The sequence below is a fragment of the Petaurus breviceps genome, unplaced genomic scaffold (genome assembly GCF_028583685.1).
Source record: "Petaurus breviceps papuanus isolate PSGF00001 unplaced genomic scaffold, PetGlider_PUasm1.0 64, whole genome shotgun sequence".
Classification (NCBI taxonomy): domain Eukaryota; kingdom Metazoa; phylum Chordata; class Mammalia; order Diprotodontia; family Petauridae; genus Petaurus; species Petaurus breviceps.
In genome coordinates, this window is record NW_027186428.1 from 7,254,590 (window position 1) to 7,271,936 (window position 17,347).

A 17,347-nucleotide genomic window follows, 5' to 3' on the forward strand; every position below is an offset into this window, starting at 1 on the left:
GTTATATGCTATAATAACTTCAGAAATATAAAGGCTATAAACTTAACAAAAACACTTTTAAATTGACATAGTTTCATGAATTTTGAATAATATATTTTAAATTTTAATAAAATGGGCCAACCTGTCATAATGTATTACATGAGTAAGTTTTTGGATGATACTTTCTCAGACTGGTAGACCAGTAGAGGAAGTCCTAGACTTCTGGTATATTTTTTTACTCTTGGAAGCTCAAAAGCTTATGGCTTGGTCCTTCCGGTCTCCAGTACTCCACCTAAGAGCAGGAAATAATAGAAGTGGTAAAGATAGAAAAGCTTTTTGTGTTTTGCTTACAGCGATTGGCAGGCTCATGGGGAAAGCAACCACTGGTGCTACCTCTTTCTTCCCACCCAGAGGCACTCTTCCTCTTAATTACCACTAGGAAAGAGATAGACTGATTGGACCAATTAAAGTCTTTTGTATGTGTACTCAGCTCAAGCTCAGTTGCCAATCAAAAGGCTTTTCTTCTCTAAGCAGTAAGTGCACAGAAAGTAATCATAAACCATGTTCTGAAATAGATAACACTCTCAAAACCAGGAAAGCATATTACTATTGAAGACTGGATGCATAGCGACAATTTAAGGATTCTAAGTCTCCCAGAAGAACGTAACAGTTTCAAAATTAATAAATAAATAAATGAACTGAACATCATAATGCAAGAAGTAATAAAAGAAAACTACCTGGAATTTTTCAACATCAAAAACAAAGTGTGAATCAAAAGAATCTCAAGATTTCCTCCAGGAAAACATAACAAGCTTATGCTACAATCTCTAAGACACATAGTAAAATGTAACAGTTTCAATGATGAACAACATATTCTGGAGTGACTTTGAGAGAAGATCTTCAAATATAAGGGAAAGGAAATTTGAATAACAGAAGACTATTTTTCAACTGCCAGAAGCCACAGGAGGGAAATGCACAAAATACTCAGAAGAGAAAAGAAGCTCCAAATGTAACCTGAGAAAATGTATTCTGAAAATCTGAACTTGATGACAAATGAAAAGGATTTTTGAAGCATTTTGAAAAGAAAACCAGATGTGAACAAATTATTTGCTTTGAAAACACTTCAAATAAATAAACAAGAAAACAAATACAGCAGATAACGACAACAAAATAATGAGAGATCATGATGTGATTTCTTTCTGAATGCACATGAGAAGACAGTTAAAACCACAAGTCAAATAGAAGTGTTGCTGCAGACACAGGCCTGATATGTTATAGACTAATCCTGACAACACACCACATACAAGTGAATTAAGGTTTAATGCAGGATTAAATTACAGGATAGGAAAGTGCATAAAAGATGGGGCAGGGAAGAAGAAAATAGAGAGGAATATATGATTTACCCTAATTAAGTTAAAGGCTAAAAATGAAGAGAAGATAATTTCTGTGGTCTCTCAAGAAGAAGAGAGTTTACAAGAGAATGGGAAAAGAAGCAAATAGAGGAATTGAAAAGAAGGCAGTGAAATGGGAAGATATTGTCTTAGGAAAGAGGTGCCACTGACGAATGCTCCCCTGGGACAAGAGAAATAGTCTATAAAGGGTGGCTGGGACTTTCAATGGATGTAATTTGCAAAGATTTGGTGCTTAGAAAAACCATTTATCCTATGTGAGCAGAGGGGAATCAGTGCCCCGGGAGCAGCTCAGAAAAGTAGGAGATTTGAATGGGGAAAAAATGGCCAAGAGGAGGGCAAAAGTTAATAGTGAATTGTAAAAACAGGGGCATAAGAAAATTTATACAATGAATTGCATACAATTATTTGCAGAAATTGTATTTCTAAGAGTAAAGCATAACAGAAAAAAGGTAGTGTAGGGTAATATGCACAAGGCAATAACATAAAACTGCTTTGGGGGCAGCTAGGTGGGAGTTGGGGCAGCCAGGTAGTGCAGTGAGTAGAGCATCGGTCCTAGCATCAGGAGAACCTGAGTTCAAATCCAACCCCAGACACTTGATGCTTACTTTGTGACCTTGGGCAAGTCACTTAATCCTAATTACCTTGCCTTCCCCTCTCAAAAAAAAACTGCTTAGAAGGAAGTTGATGGGAATGGGATCTTAGTAGTTTTGCTTCCATGAGAAGTATAGAGACTAAAGGACTACACGAGTATAAAGACCAGGAATCAAAGGATAAAAGCACAAAATAAAAAGAAGATAAATTATGAAAATAATGAGTAGAAGAAATACTTTTTAGAAAAAGTCACAGAAGTTCTAAAAACTAATAAGTAAAACAAGTTGAAGGGGAGTTTTACCTGGATATTTAACTGAGAGGAAAAAGAAAGGAAGAATTAATAAGATAAGAGCAAAAAAGAAAAAGGATGTAATAAGTTAAACAAAGCTCCAAAACTAGGGAAAGGGGTAACAAATAAGAGGTAGGATGCAAAGCTTGAAAGTGAGAGGGAACCAATGGGAAGAGAGTTGCCTTAAAATAGATTAAGATATCTAATACGGTGTTTACCTGAGGAGAAAAAAAAATCCTAATGTGGAAAAAAACACCACAGTGTCAGTGACATTGAGAGGAATATATAAATCTAATTCTCATGACTTAAAGTATAAATGGATTAAACAATCTAATAAAATAAAAAAGAACAACAGAATGAATAAGAAAACAAAACCCCACAATCTGTTGCTCATAAGAGACTATATATATATGTGTGTGTGTGTACATATATATATAATAAAAATGAGGGGATGTGAAATAGTACAATGTATCAGATAAATTTAAAAAAGAAGTTGCAATTATACTATTAGATGAAACAAAAACATTCAAAACAAAGAAAGAAATAAACAAGGAGACTACATTATTCTAAAAGGTGCCATAAAACTACTGCTCTTTGAAGATATGTTTACTTGAAGAATCCCAGAGAATCAACTAAAAAACTAGTTGAAATAATTAACAACTTTAGCAAAACCACAAGATATCCACATAAACTATCAGCATTTCCATATATTACTAACAAAGGCCAGCAGCATGAGATACTGACCTAAAAGATACTATACTAAAAGAAAAACTGAAAAAAATAGGAATAAAACTAAAAGTCGGTTCTTTGATGAAAGCAATAAAATCAATAAACCTTCAACCAATCTTAAAAATAAGAAGGAAAAAAATCACCAAAATATCAAAACCTGAAGAAATAAAAAGAATAATTAGAACCTATTTAACACAGCATATTAGCGAAACAGAGAACACAAAAGAAATAAATATCTTAAAAAATAAAAAATACTCAAACTGACAGATGGCCAAATAGAGATCTTAATAACCCAGTCCCAGAAAATAAAATACAAAAAAATCCTAGTCCTAATGAATTTACAAGAGAATTATATCAAACTTTACAGTTAGAGCAATACTACACAAATTATTCTCTAAAATATAGAAATAATGCACTGTCAGACTCCTTTTATGAGACAAATAAAGTTTTAATATCTAAACCAAGGAAGGATAAAGCATAGAAGGAAAACTATAGTCCAATATTATTCATGGATATGTGATGTGGATACAAATGTACCCTAAGGATTAAAAAGAATATTAAGGGTTGCTTTTTCCAGTACTTTATGAAGGCCCTCCTAAGGTGGGGGGCAGGGGTTGGGGCTCATTCTGTAGTTTATCCTGTAACTTGAGGGTATCCTAAAGTACTTTTCCTACCATAAAGCTTCTCTTTCTCTTGTAAGACCAAAAGAATTGCTTTCCCCCCCTTATCCTGTGTCTCCCTGACCTAATCTTTAATTCCCATAAAAACTTCTAAAACTACATCATATTCTGAAACTTCTATATATGCACAATTCCCCCAAATGTTGGGGTCTTAATTTGCTTTCTTGCTAAGGAGGCCTGTGCTGCTTACAGGTTAAATAAAGCTCCTAATGGATGGCTAAGAAAAAAATTCTTTTGATCTTACAAGATAAGAAGTTTTATGGCATTTCAATATAAGGGTAAAAGGACTTTAGGACACCCTCAAGTTACAGGACAAGCTACAGAATGAGCCCCAACTCCCCTCAGGAAGGGCTTCACAAAGTACTAGAAAAAGTCTTACTTAGAAAAACCTTACTATTCTTTTTAATCCTTAGGGTACCATTTGTATCCACATCACTATTATTTTTATAGTCCTAAAAATGCTAAAAATATCAATAAGACAAGAAAAATAAATTAAAGACATAAAGATAGGTCAAGAGGAAATAAAACTACTATTTGCTGATGATATGATAGCTTACATCAAAATTCTAGGAAATCAGCAAAGATACCAATTGAGTCAATTAATACAGCAAAGTTGCAGGCTACAATAGAAACCCTCAAATTTCTAAAACATTCCTGTATAATAATGACAAAATTCCGGAAGCAATAATAGAAAGGGGAATCCTATTCCAAATTAACTATAAAATATATAGAATATCTGGGGTCAATATAACAAAGCATATTCTATTCTGTTAAAAGCATTCTATTAGATTCTATTACAAAGTGTTCCTTAAAGAAAAAAAGAATAATTTCAATAGCTAGAGGAATATTTGCTCATGATGGTTGGTCTCTGCTAATTAATAAAAATGGCAATACTACCAAAGTTTTAGTGCTGTACCAATAAAATTACTAAAAGGATACTTTCCGGGACTTGATGAGGATGATGATGATGATGATGATGATGATGATGATGACAATACTTCATTTGGAAAAATAAAATGTCTAGAATATCAAGGGAAATAATGAAAAGAGGTATGGATAAAGGAGAAATAGTACTTCTAGACCTCATCTTGTATCATAAAGCATCAGTCATCAAAGCCACTTGGTACTGGTTAAAAATAGAGAGGTAGATCAATGATACAGACTAGACAAGGAAGAATCAGATACAATGGAACTCAATAATCCAGTGTTTGGTAAACCAGAAAGCATAAATTACTTGGGACAGAATTCCCTATTTGTTGGAAGCACTGAAAATTAGTGTCACAGAAATTAAGTTTAGACTAATTGTATATTACAATATTCCACAAGACATTCTAAATGAATAAGTGACCTTAATACCATTATTTTTGGCTCCTGAAAAATATTGTTTATTTTGGTCATATTTTTATTTTAGAATTGAGTTCCAAATTCTCTCCCTCCCTCCCACCATCTCCCATTCACTGAGAAAGCAAGAAAAATGATATTGATCATACAAGGGACATAATGAAAAACATATTTCCATATTAGTCACATCACCAAAAAAAGAAAGAAAATTATATTTCAATTTGCACTCTCAGAATTCATCAGCTCTTTCTGGAGTTGAATAACATTTTTTTTATCAATAGTCCCTGAGAATTGTCTTGGATCATTGTATTGATAAGAGTAGCCAAGTCTTTCATAGTTGATCATCATTACAACATTGTCCTTACTGTGCATAATAATCTCCCAGTTCTTCTCACTTCACTTTGCATCTATTCATTCAAGTCTTGTTATGTGTTTTTTTCTGAAACCGTCCCCTTATCATTTCTTATAGTACAATAGTACACTATCACAATCATTTGCTATGACTTGTTGAGTCATTCCCCAATTTGATGATCAATTTCCAATTCTTTGCCACCACAAAAAGAGCTACTATAAATATTTTTGTACACATAGGCTCTTTTCCTTTTTCTTTGATCTCTCTGGAGTACAGACATACTAGTGGTATTGCTAGGTCAAAGTGTATGCATACTTTTATTGCCTTTTGGGTATATGTCCAAATTGTTCTCCAGCATGTTTGGAAAAATTTGCAACTCCAATATCATTATTAATCTCCAGATCATTCTACAAAAAAATTAGAAAAGAAGCATATCATATAACTCTCACAAAATGGGTAAGAGATGCATTCTTAATCAAACAAAAAATAGAGGAAATTATAGAATATAAAATAAATAATTTTGATCACATGAAACTAAAAAGCTGTACAAACCAAATTAATACATCTAGGATAAGAAGGGAAGTGCTCAAATGGAAAAAAAGTATTTTTGACAAATTTCTCAGTTAAGGGTTTGGCATCCAAGATACATAAATAATTAATATATCTTATATATATGCATATATAGACACATAAGTTATATATCACACATGCATTTATATATACATATCTGCATATCCACATATATTGCATAATATATATTATATGTGTGCTTATATGTATAGGTCTGTATATACATGTCTATATACTTATGTATGTATGTGTGTGCATATAGGTAGTCAGAGAATATGAATAGTTTTAAACGAAGAATTTCAATCTATTAACTACAAGAATACTCTAAATAATTAAAGAAATGCAAATCAAAACAACTCTGAGATTTCACTTTATACCCTGAAAATTGTACAAGATAGCAACAGTCAATGTTGGAAGGGCTGTGGGGAGACAGGGACATGCATTGTTGATGGATCTATGATTTAGTACAACCATTTTGGAAAACAATTTAGAATTATGCAACTAAAGTGACTAAAATGTTCATACTCTTTGACCTGGAGATTTTGTTACAGGAATTATACCTAAGGAGGCCACTGATGAGAAGAAAGTCTTCATATATACTAAAATATTTCTATTTAACTTTTTTTTTTGGAGGGGGAAGGCAAGGCAATTGGGGTTAAGTGACTTGCCCAAGGTCGCACAGCTAGTTAATTGTAAAGTGTTTGAGGTAGGATTTGAAGTCAGGTCTTCCTGACCTCAGGGCTGGTATTCTATTCACTGAGCCACCTAGTTGCCCCAACTAAAACATTTCTAGCAGCACTTTTTGTGATAGCAAAGAATAAGAAACCAAGTCAAGGCCCATCCTTTGAAAATGGTTATGATCTATGAACATCATGGAATATTACTGTGCTAGAAGAAATGAATGATAAATGTGATGAATACAGAGAAGAGTGGAAAGATCTACATGAAATGACACAAAGTGAAGTCAACAAAGACAAGAAAACAATACACTTAACGACAACTACAATGTAAATGGAAGGAACAACCACAAAAAAATCAAAAGTGAATATTGAAAAATTATAAAGAATATGCTTAGCTTGAAAGAAGATATGAGAACATGTTCTCACCCTACCCCTTTGCAGAGGTGAGAGTTCTACAAGTGTTATATATTGTACATATTCCCATATTTTTTTCATGTACCGATCAGTTATGCTCATTTTCCTCTTTTTTTCCTTTACTTTTTTTTTTGTCTTTAAAAAATACTATTTGAGGAGTGGCTAGGCCCTGGAGTAAGGAGGACCTCAGTTCAAATCTGGCCTCAGACACTTAACACTTACTAGCCATGTGATCTTGGGCATGTCACTTAACCCCAATTGCTCAGCCTTCTGCCTCCAAAAAAAAAAAAAAAAACATTTGTTATATGGTATGGTTTTCTGAGGGAGGGAAATGGAGGGATACTGGGGAAAACTATGGTGACAAAAAAAAGAGATCAATAAAGCTTATTTTTTAAAGGAACAATTAGTTGTTTCTTTACACTGGGGTAATATTTGATGAGAAGAAAGTAGTAAATACAAAATTTTTCAGAAGAAGTTGAAAGAAGGTTTGAAAGCCAAATTTCCCAAATCTTCAAAGTATCTTGTTAGAACTGAAAGAGATCTGAGAGATTATCTAGTCCATCTTCTTGGAGCAGGAAAATGAGGTTCCAGATAGTGAACCCAAAGATTTACCCAAGGTCACAGAGAAAGGTCATTAATCTTCTATTGAGATTGAGCCTGAGCTGAAACAAAGAGAAATGGAGCACAAATCTTTGGAACTGAAAGGGACTTCAGAGACCACCTCATTCAACCTCTTCATTAAAAAGAAAAGGGAGATAGCCCCTGAGTGTTTGTCTCCTTAGCCAAACTCCTTTTAAAGACTAGTTAGGAAGGGATCTACCTAAAACTTTTTTTCCATCTGAATTTAGAGAGCTGAAGTGTTGACTGCCCTTTATTTTACTGGGACATTTCTGTTCTTTTTATTTTTCTATTTTTAACTTGGTCCTCCTACCTCCCCCCAAAAAAACATTAGCCTCTAAGGCCTCTGGAAAGTTTGGGAGGGCAAACTATTTGGAAAAGAAAAGTTTACCAGGATCTCCTCCTCCACATCATGGCCAAAGTGATTTTCCCAAAGCACAAATCTGACTATGTCACTGCCCAACTCAACAAACTACAGTGACTCCATATCACCTCTAGGATCAGGGGGTGAGAAGGGAATAAGCATTTATATAGCACCTACTATGTGTTGGCCATTGTGCTAAGCAGTTTACAAAAGTTTCATTTCATCCTCACAACAACCCTGGCAGGCAGGTGCTATTATTATCCTCATTTTACAGTTGAGAAAACTGAGGCAAACAGAGCTAAGTGACTTTCCCAGGGTCACACGGTTAGTGAGTGAGGCCAAATTTGAACTCAGGTCTTTCTGACTCTAGGCCTAGAGCTCCATTATAGCCCTAGCTGATTCTAAGTACAGACTCCTCTGTTTGGCATTTAAAGATTTTCATAATTTGGCTCCAACTACCTTTTCAAACTTATTATACATTACTTTCCTTCAACTATCCTACAGCCCCATCAAACTTGCTGTTCATTATACCTACCATTCCATCTCTCTGCTCCTTGCTTTTGCACTGGCTCTGCCCCTTACCTAGAACATATTCCTTCCTTACCTCTGCCTCCTAGAATCCTTCATTTTCTTAAAAGCTCAGTTCAAATCACCTTCTACATGAAGCTTCTCCCAATTTTCCCAAAAGCTAGTGCCTTCTCTCCCAATAAAAATTATTTTATATTTATATATACGTCATCTTCCTCACAGAATAACGTAAGCTAATTGAGGGCTGAAATCCATCCATTTCTTCTCTCTTCTTTCTCTCTCCACCCTCTACAGATTGAATGTGGGTCGGGGAATGATATGATGTGATGCCTCTGGTCTCCAGTCTTCTCCCTCTCCCCAGGTGACTGGATGTGGTATGTGAGGTGATCCCTAAAGAGCTACGCACTGTCTGCCCTAAAGGGACCAGGGTATTGGGCAACGGTTGGGCCTTTCTTTCAACCTCTAGATGGGGCCAGAGCTTAGGCCCCACCAGGCTCTGCCTTTGCCTAAGGAATACTTCTAGACAATCATTCAATCTGCTTCCCTATCAAGAAGTTCTTCCAGCCTCTGCTCTTAAGACCCCATCACTGGCTTCCTCTGGTTTCGAGGAGGCTCCTCATCTCCACTTTCCACTCTCATGCTACCATGAGGCTCTACCCCTGCCCTGCAACCAAACCAGACTCTTTTTACTTAGAGGGATATAATTGAGTATCTGTGACCCTTTCCGTTTCCCACCCTGGGGCGAATTTGAGGGGAAAGTCCCAGGGACCCACTCTAGCTCAAACCCAAGGTGACTCCTCTACTCTTCTCCCCCCCCTCCCCCCTGCTTGGTTCTGCCCCTGGATTTCCTGAACGTTCTGGAAAAGTAACCTAAATGGAGAAAGAAGCTAATTCTGTCTTGATTCACAGGAAACAATTATTTTCAATTTTTTTCCCTTCTAAGAAGTTTACTTTGCCCTCAGTTTCACCCTGGGAATCCCCACCAAAGGGAGAGAGAGAAATTTATTTTCTCCTCCTCCCTCACCCCTCCACCTCCCACCCACCTCCTTCCTCCTCTGCCCCACACCTTTTATGTCACCATCCCTTGGGGAAAATAGCCTCTGAACTGCTTCTGACTTCTGACCCAAGCATCTGATACTCCTGGAGGAAGTACAACTCCCGCATCCCTTCTAGCATCAGTTGTTCCTGTCCAGCTCACCCAAGCAGGGTGAGGGTAATTACTACAGACTTAGTGAGGCTTGAGAGGAAGTGGCCATCGTATCCCTCCTCTCTGTTCATCCTAAGCTTAGGCTGAGAGCCAAGGGAAGAACAAGGCCCAAGCCTGGGGGTTGTGCTCTGTCTATGTGATTTAGCATTTTCTACATGAAAAATCCTAATGTTTCTCTCCTTTTTTCTGAATCTGGCAAGGTTTGAAAAGGGGAAATAAAGATGTAATTTTTGTTCATAATCCCAGCTTTATCACTTGCTATCTGTGTAACTTTGGACTGGGTACTTCACCTTTCTAGGTCTAAGTTTCTTTATCTGTGAAATGAAGGGGTCAGTCTAGAATTGACATCTAGGTTGAACATCTGAGGTCAGTTTCAGCTCAAGACCTATGTATGATTCCATGCGTGAAGATTCCAGCAATTGCAGCAATCAGCTTAGCTTCTCCCAGTTGGGCCAAACAAACCACTCACAGAAGCTACTCTGAGAAACCACCCAAGATAGCCTGAGTTCAGCAGTAAAAAAAAAAAAATTGAAAATAATTGTTTCCAGTGAATCAAGGCAGAATTAGCTTCTTTCTCCATTTAGGTTACTTTTCCAGAACGTTCAGGAAATCAAGGGGCAGAACCAAGCGGGGTGTGAAGAGTAAAGGAATCACCTTGGGTTTGAGCTAGACTGGGTCCTTGGGACTTTCCCCTCAAATTCGCCCCAGGGTGGGAAATGTAAAGGGTCACAGATACTCAATTATATTCCTCTAAGTAAAAAGTAAACAAAAGGAAAACAGTAAAAAGGAAAAGCAGTAAAAAGACTCTTATCCCAGAGCACTGGTTCTCAATGTGTGGTCCCCAGACCTTTTCCGGGGGTCCATGAGGTCAAAACTATTTTTATCATAATAAGATGTTTTAATCTCTAATATGGTAAATATCCATAGACCTAGTCCACACAAACAAAAGCTCTTTGGGGAGTCCTCAATAATTTGTAAGAGTACCAAAGAGTCCTGAGACCAAACTGCTTGAGAATCTCTGCTCTGGAGTTTCTGCTGACCCAGAGAGCATTTTATCATCCCCTTTGGCCCCTGTTTATGGTTAACCTGCAAAAACCGACAGGTAAAACATAGCAACTCAACACCTGAGATCACAACCCTGGAAACACTACAGATACTTATGTGACTCTGGGCAAGTCACTTAACCCTGTTTACCTCAGTTTCCTCATCTATAAAATGAGCTGGAGAAAGAAATGACAAATCACTCCAGTATCTTTGCCAAGAAAACCCCAAATGGGGTCATGAAGAGTTGGACGTGACTCAGCAACAACAAACATGTGAGGAACAGTGTTAAGCACTGGGGATAAAATTGTTTTTTAAAAAGACATAGGTACTTGGTGTCTGAATATCAGCAGTACCAAGATGTCACTGCTGATGAACAGGGGGAATTTGAGGAGGAAGAAGGGGAGGATGAGGCTTAGGGATATCTGGATACATCATGTATCTCAAATGGACTGTACACTGTTGTGCTTACACATGGTCTTTCTACTTGTATACTACATGGAACTCAGTTTTGCCACTGTCAGAAGGTAATTACTGATGTAATAACATGGAACACTTTAAAATTATGGTAACATCTATGTTAAAATACCTGTGCTCATAAAAGGCATGTACCTAAAAAAAAAACCATCGGTACTGCCCTCAAGGAATTTATTATCTATGAGTGGACATTGGTTGCAATCACACAATTAGAACTAGAGGTGCCTTCCAAAGGCTTTATTCAGTCTCAGCCCTCTCTTTTACTTAGATCTCTACCCCTGGTTTCACTCCTTTGTTGATGGTACCTGGTAAGTGATAATGTAAGGGGAGAGACCTTCAACCCTCTCCTCTATGAGGCCAATATGTGACCCTGTTGAACATGGGCCTTGATTTTTTTGTTGTTTACATTAGTGTTAATTCTTTTGTTTTAGGTTAAGGTGAGTTGTAAATAGTCAGAAGATTTAGCTGTCCAGGCATCTAGGTATCTGGGAGTCAAGGTGTCTGGAAGTTTTGGAGCTTTGAGAGTCAAATCCATGCTGGGTTTTACAACCAGCCTATTCTCAATGCACCATGGAACAGCCTTTGGAATCCATCCCAGCAAGTAACTGAGTCAAGGATTCAGCTGGAAATGATATCACATTTAGACATGAATTTGGTAAAACTAATACTATGGAGAAACTGCGTCAAATTTCAAGGCACTCTCCCCAGAGAGCAAGGATGTACCTGGGGTGTTGGGGGGAAATGTTTCTGCTTTTGATGCTATATCTTTGAAGTAAATCTCCCTTTGTAAAAGTTAGTTAATATTAAATGGAACTAGGATTCTTGTAGTCACTGGTGGACAAAGAAGTCAGTTACCTAGAACTCTGAAGGGAAGATGTAGCATCCCGGCTCTGAGATTATGAGATATGCCAGAGCATAGTCACTACATATACAGCAATAACTGCTGGTGCCCTCCCTTCCAAACTATCTTTTAAAAATTTTATTCAGTCGTTTCAATCACGTCTAACTCTCTGTGACCCCATTTGGAATTTTCTTGGAAAAGATACTGGAATAGTTTGCCATTTCCTTCTCCAACTCATTTTATAGATTAGGGACTGAGACAAACAAGGTTAAGTGACTTGCCCAGGGTCACACAGCTACTAAAGTGTTCAGATTAAACACAGGAAGATAAGTCTTCCTGATTCCAAGCCCAGTGCTCTACCCACTTTGCCACCTACCTACTCTTTATTTAGCTACTTTTTGTAGCTAAATGTGTGTGTGTGTGTGTGTATAGAACACAGTATAGAAAGTAATGTACAATAAATCTGGAAATACAGAATAGAGTTATGTTGTGAAAGGCTTTAAAAGCTAAACAGAATTTATATTTTATCCTAGAGGAAATAGCCAACAGATTTTATTGAGAAGGGGAATAGTGTGGTTAGACCTGCACTGAAGGGAAATTGCTTTGACAGCATTTTGTGGAACTTGGACTGGAGTGTGTAGAATGCACTGGAGTGGGGAGAGACTTGACACAAGGAATCCAGCCATGAGGTTGTTGTAATATTCTAGGGGAGAAGTGATGAGATTGTGTGAGTGGAGAGAAGGGGTTGGTAGGAAGATGTCTTCAAGGTGTTGAGCCCAAGTGACCAGGAATGTAGTGGTACCATCAAGTAATAGGGGACTTGGATCTCTTACTGATTTCTATAAGGTATGGCTGCTAAATGGTGCAGAGGATAGAGCACTGGCCTTGTAGTCAGGAGGACCTGAGTTCAAATCTAGCCTCAGACACTTACTGTGTGACCTTGAGCAAATCCCTCAACTCCAATTGTCTCCCCTTTCCCCAATTGGTTTTTTTTTTGGATGAGATGAGTTCAAACTCATTTTGTTTGATAATGGGATCTGAAGCTGGTTAGATATCTAGGTTCAGGAACATGGAGACAGGGGACAAGAGTCCAGGGGAGAGCCGTTATATGATTTCTAATCAGAGCTTCACAGTCTGCTTCAATTATATAATTTCCTATCAAAATCTCTAATGACTCCCCAGTGTCTACAGAATAAGGTCCAATTATTTTAGCCTGGGTTTCAAGGATCTCCAAAGTCTGCCTACATTCTTACTTTCAAACCTGGTCCCCTATTCCATTCCTACATGTCCTCTTACTACAGTTTGGAGAGCCTCCAGGCTTCTCATCCTTTAATCTCATTCCATCTCTACATCTTTGCTCCCAATGTTCTCTTCACTTGAGAAAACTTTCATACACTTCCTACCTATTAAATCTCTATCTATCTTTCAAAATTCCCCTCCTCCTTGAAGACCTCCTCCAGATTTCATTGATCTTAATTCTCTTGTAGGGCTCACAGTTTTAACTTCAAGGTAGCATTTGTTTACATGCTATCATGCATTGTCCTTTAGCTCTTTTTTGTGTATATTAAGGTGTCTTCTCAACCATTGTGTGAGTTCCTTCAGAGCAGAAGCTGTGGCTTCTCCTTCTCTTGCAAACTTCATAACATGGAGGAAAAGATATGATTTCTTGTTGACTCATCATGGAAGGTGGTGAGTAGAGCCTCATTGCAGAAGCAGATAGAAAGAAGAGGAAAGGGGGGCAGCCAGGTGGCTCAGCGAGTAAGAGCACCGGCTCCAGTGTCGGGATGACCTGGAGATCAAATCTGGGCTCCGATACTCAGCACCACACCCAGAAAGAACTGGCCGTGTAGCCTTGAGCAAGTTACTTAACCCCGATTGCTTTAAAAAAAAAAAAAGAAGAAGAAGAGGAGAGGGAAGAGTGGCTAAAGGTTAGTCAGGGGCTAGAGCTGGGGTGGCTGACATAATAGCAGTTGAATTTCCAGTCAAGGCTGAGGGCAAAAGAAGACAACAGTTTCTGAGTTACTGACTATTTGCTTCCAAGAAGACAAATGTGAACTCAAGATCTACTTAAGAGTTATGGAAACTCAAGGAAAGAAATGTCATTGTTCAATCTCTCTTAATAACAGTCTGCTAAAAAAAAGTTGGTTTCTTCACCAACAAAGACAATTTTTTTCTGTTTTCCTCACACATTGAAACAGGGTCTAGTTCAAGGAATGATCCTCAAAAGGCAGCAAAGAACAGTTCTTCAGTCACAATTGAAATGAACTTGATAGTATATCTTATCACCTTCTACAAATCCAGTCATATATAATAGTATTTCCTGTTTCTCAGGAGCAGAAGCCTAAGCAGATATCTTTTAAAGAAAAGAACTGAGAATACTTACCCCCAGGGACCTGCCTTGTTTATCGAGGCTAACTCATAATTCCAAACCACATGAACATCCCCAGTTTCTAAGCTCCCTGGGTTGGGTCTCCCATCCAGTTTCCATACAGTGAGAAAGAGACAGGAAAACCAATAGATAGGGAATAAAGATGTAAGCTAAATAAGGTTCCTGATGGTGAGATATTGTGCAGGCTCCTACAAACACAAAGAGATACCACAGTGATAGGAAATGCAAACTCAGGCATTTTCAAAATAGGTCATTTTACTAAATAAATAAATCAGCATTGCAAAGTGAGAAAACTCAAGTTGCCGCTGTCTCACTGCTTCCTCCCCTAGCCTCTTCCTCTTGAGCTTCTCCCTGCATACTATATATAGCTTGCTCATGATGTTCATTTGTGATCAGGATCTGGTCTTTCCTTTATTCAACAACTATTCTTTTAACATCGTCTACGTACAAAACCCCTACTAGGTTCCTAGTCCCTGCCTTCAGGTGGTTTACAATCAAATAAGGAAGAATAGTTATAGGGTAGAATAAAAATAGAATGAAAGAAAGACACATAGCAGGTGCTATACGAATTCATATGAGAGAGATATAGTATCTGAGTGGGTAGGGGAGGGAATCAAGGAAGGAAGCCTTCATGGAAGAAGCATTTGAGGTGAAACTTGAAGGATGGGTGGGAATTCAATAAATAGCAATAGGGAAAAGGCCATTTTATCAGTCTGTTAATATTTACTAAGCACCTACTATGTGTCAGATGGGGTGGATGGGATGCTCAGAAAGCACTAGTATCTTTGACACGAGGACTTGCTAAGCTCTTTTCAGGGTTTCTCACCCATCTTCTCAATTCTCACCTCTGGTTCCAAAAAAACTATATAGCATGTGCAGTGGCCACACTGCAGTAAAACCCTGTCAGCAGACAGGCTAAACTAGGTTGAGGGTAACAGACAGGCCTCAAATCTGTCAATGAGTTAAGGGGATATCTACCCCAAGAATGTGATGACTTCTCTAGCAGAATGGGCAGTTGAGAACAATTTGTTCCAACCACCATAAAGGTAGCTGAAGCAGGTGCTGTGGAGTGCTCAGAGCTTGGTCAGACATCAAAGATCCCAAGGTCTTCCACTTCCTCCTGGGCTATCACCAGTCATCTTGACTTTTGTCTCGCCACTGGACTCCAATGACTCTGGAAGAGGAGTAAGGCTGATGACTTTGTGGGACTCTCCTCACTTAAATCTCATTCACAAACAAAACAAGACATCACTAATTCATGATATCACTGGTCTTTTTTAAAAGAAGGATGAGCTATATGTTGGGATGCAAATATGAAAAAGAAAAACCAACTTAAAGAGCTTATTATCTAATAGGGGACAAATAAGGCAAAAGAAAGATAAATAGGAAGGGAAAGCTTAGTGGAGGAAATGGAACCTGAACTGTACTTTGAAGTAAGACAAGATTTCTTTTTTTTTTTAATTATTTCCCCCAATTACATGTAAAAACCATTTTTAACATTTATTTTTTTTTAAATGTTGAGTTCCAAATTTTCTCCCTTCTTTCCTGTCCTTCTCTCCATTGAAAAGGGAAGCAATTTGATAGAGGATATACATGTACAGTCATGCAAAACATATTTCAGTGTTTGTTGTGAAAGAAAACACAGACCAAAAAAACCCCAAGAAAAATAATGAAAAACTATGCTTCAATGTTCATTGAGATTCCATTAGTTCTTTCTCTGGAGAAGGACAGCATTTTTCATCATTAGTCCTTCAGAATTGTCTTGGATCATTGTATTGCTGAGAATAGCTAAGTCATTCACAGCTGACCATCATACAATATTGCTATTACTATATACAATGTTCTCCTGATTCGGCTCATTTCACTTTGCATCAGCTCATGTAAGTCTTTCTAGGTTTTTCTGAGAGCATCCTGCTTGCCATTTCTTATAGCACAATAGTATTCCATTATATCCATATAATTTGTTCAGCCGTTTCCCAATTGATGGGGCATTCCCTCAATTTCCAATTCTTTGCCACGACTAAAAGAGCAGCTATAAATATTTTTCCACACATAGGTCCTTTTCCTTTTTGTTTTTTATGTATTTGGGATATAAACCTACTAGTGGTATCACGTCAAAGGGTATATATGTTTGTCTGTTTGTTTGAAGCCTTTTGGGCATAGTTTGAAATTGCTCTACATAATCAATATACCATTCTGACAATAGTGCATTAGTACTTCAATTTTCTCACATCCCCCTCAACATTTGTCATATTAACCATTCTGATAGCTGTGGGATGTTAGCTCAGCATTGTTTAATTTTTATTTCTCTAATCAATAGTGATTAAGGGCATTTTTTCATATGGCTGTAGATAGGTTTGATTACTTCATCTGAATATTGCCTATTCATATTCTTTGACTATTTACCAATTGAGGAATGGCTCTTATTTTTATAAATTTGACTCAGTAGTTCTCTATATATTTGAGAAATAATGTTTTTATCAGAAAACACTGTAAAATTTTTCACAGTTATGATTACTCTGTATTTCCCTCCATCATATTTTCCCCCTGTTTATCCTACTCTTTCTTTCTCTTTTCACTCTGTCCATTCTCAAAAGTGCTTTGCTTCTGACTTTTACCCATCCCCCAAATCTGCCCTCACTTCTATCAGCCCCTCCCCCTTTTATTCTCCTTACTCTCCTACTTTACTCTGTGGTAAGATAGATATATATACCCAACTGAATGTATATGTTATTCCCTCTTTGAGCCAATTCTGATGAGAATAAGGTTCTTGTGCTTTCCTTCCCTACCTCCCCCATCTCCTCTTACACTGTAAAAGCTCTTTTGCACCTTTTTTATGTAAGAT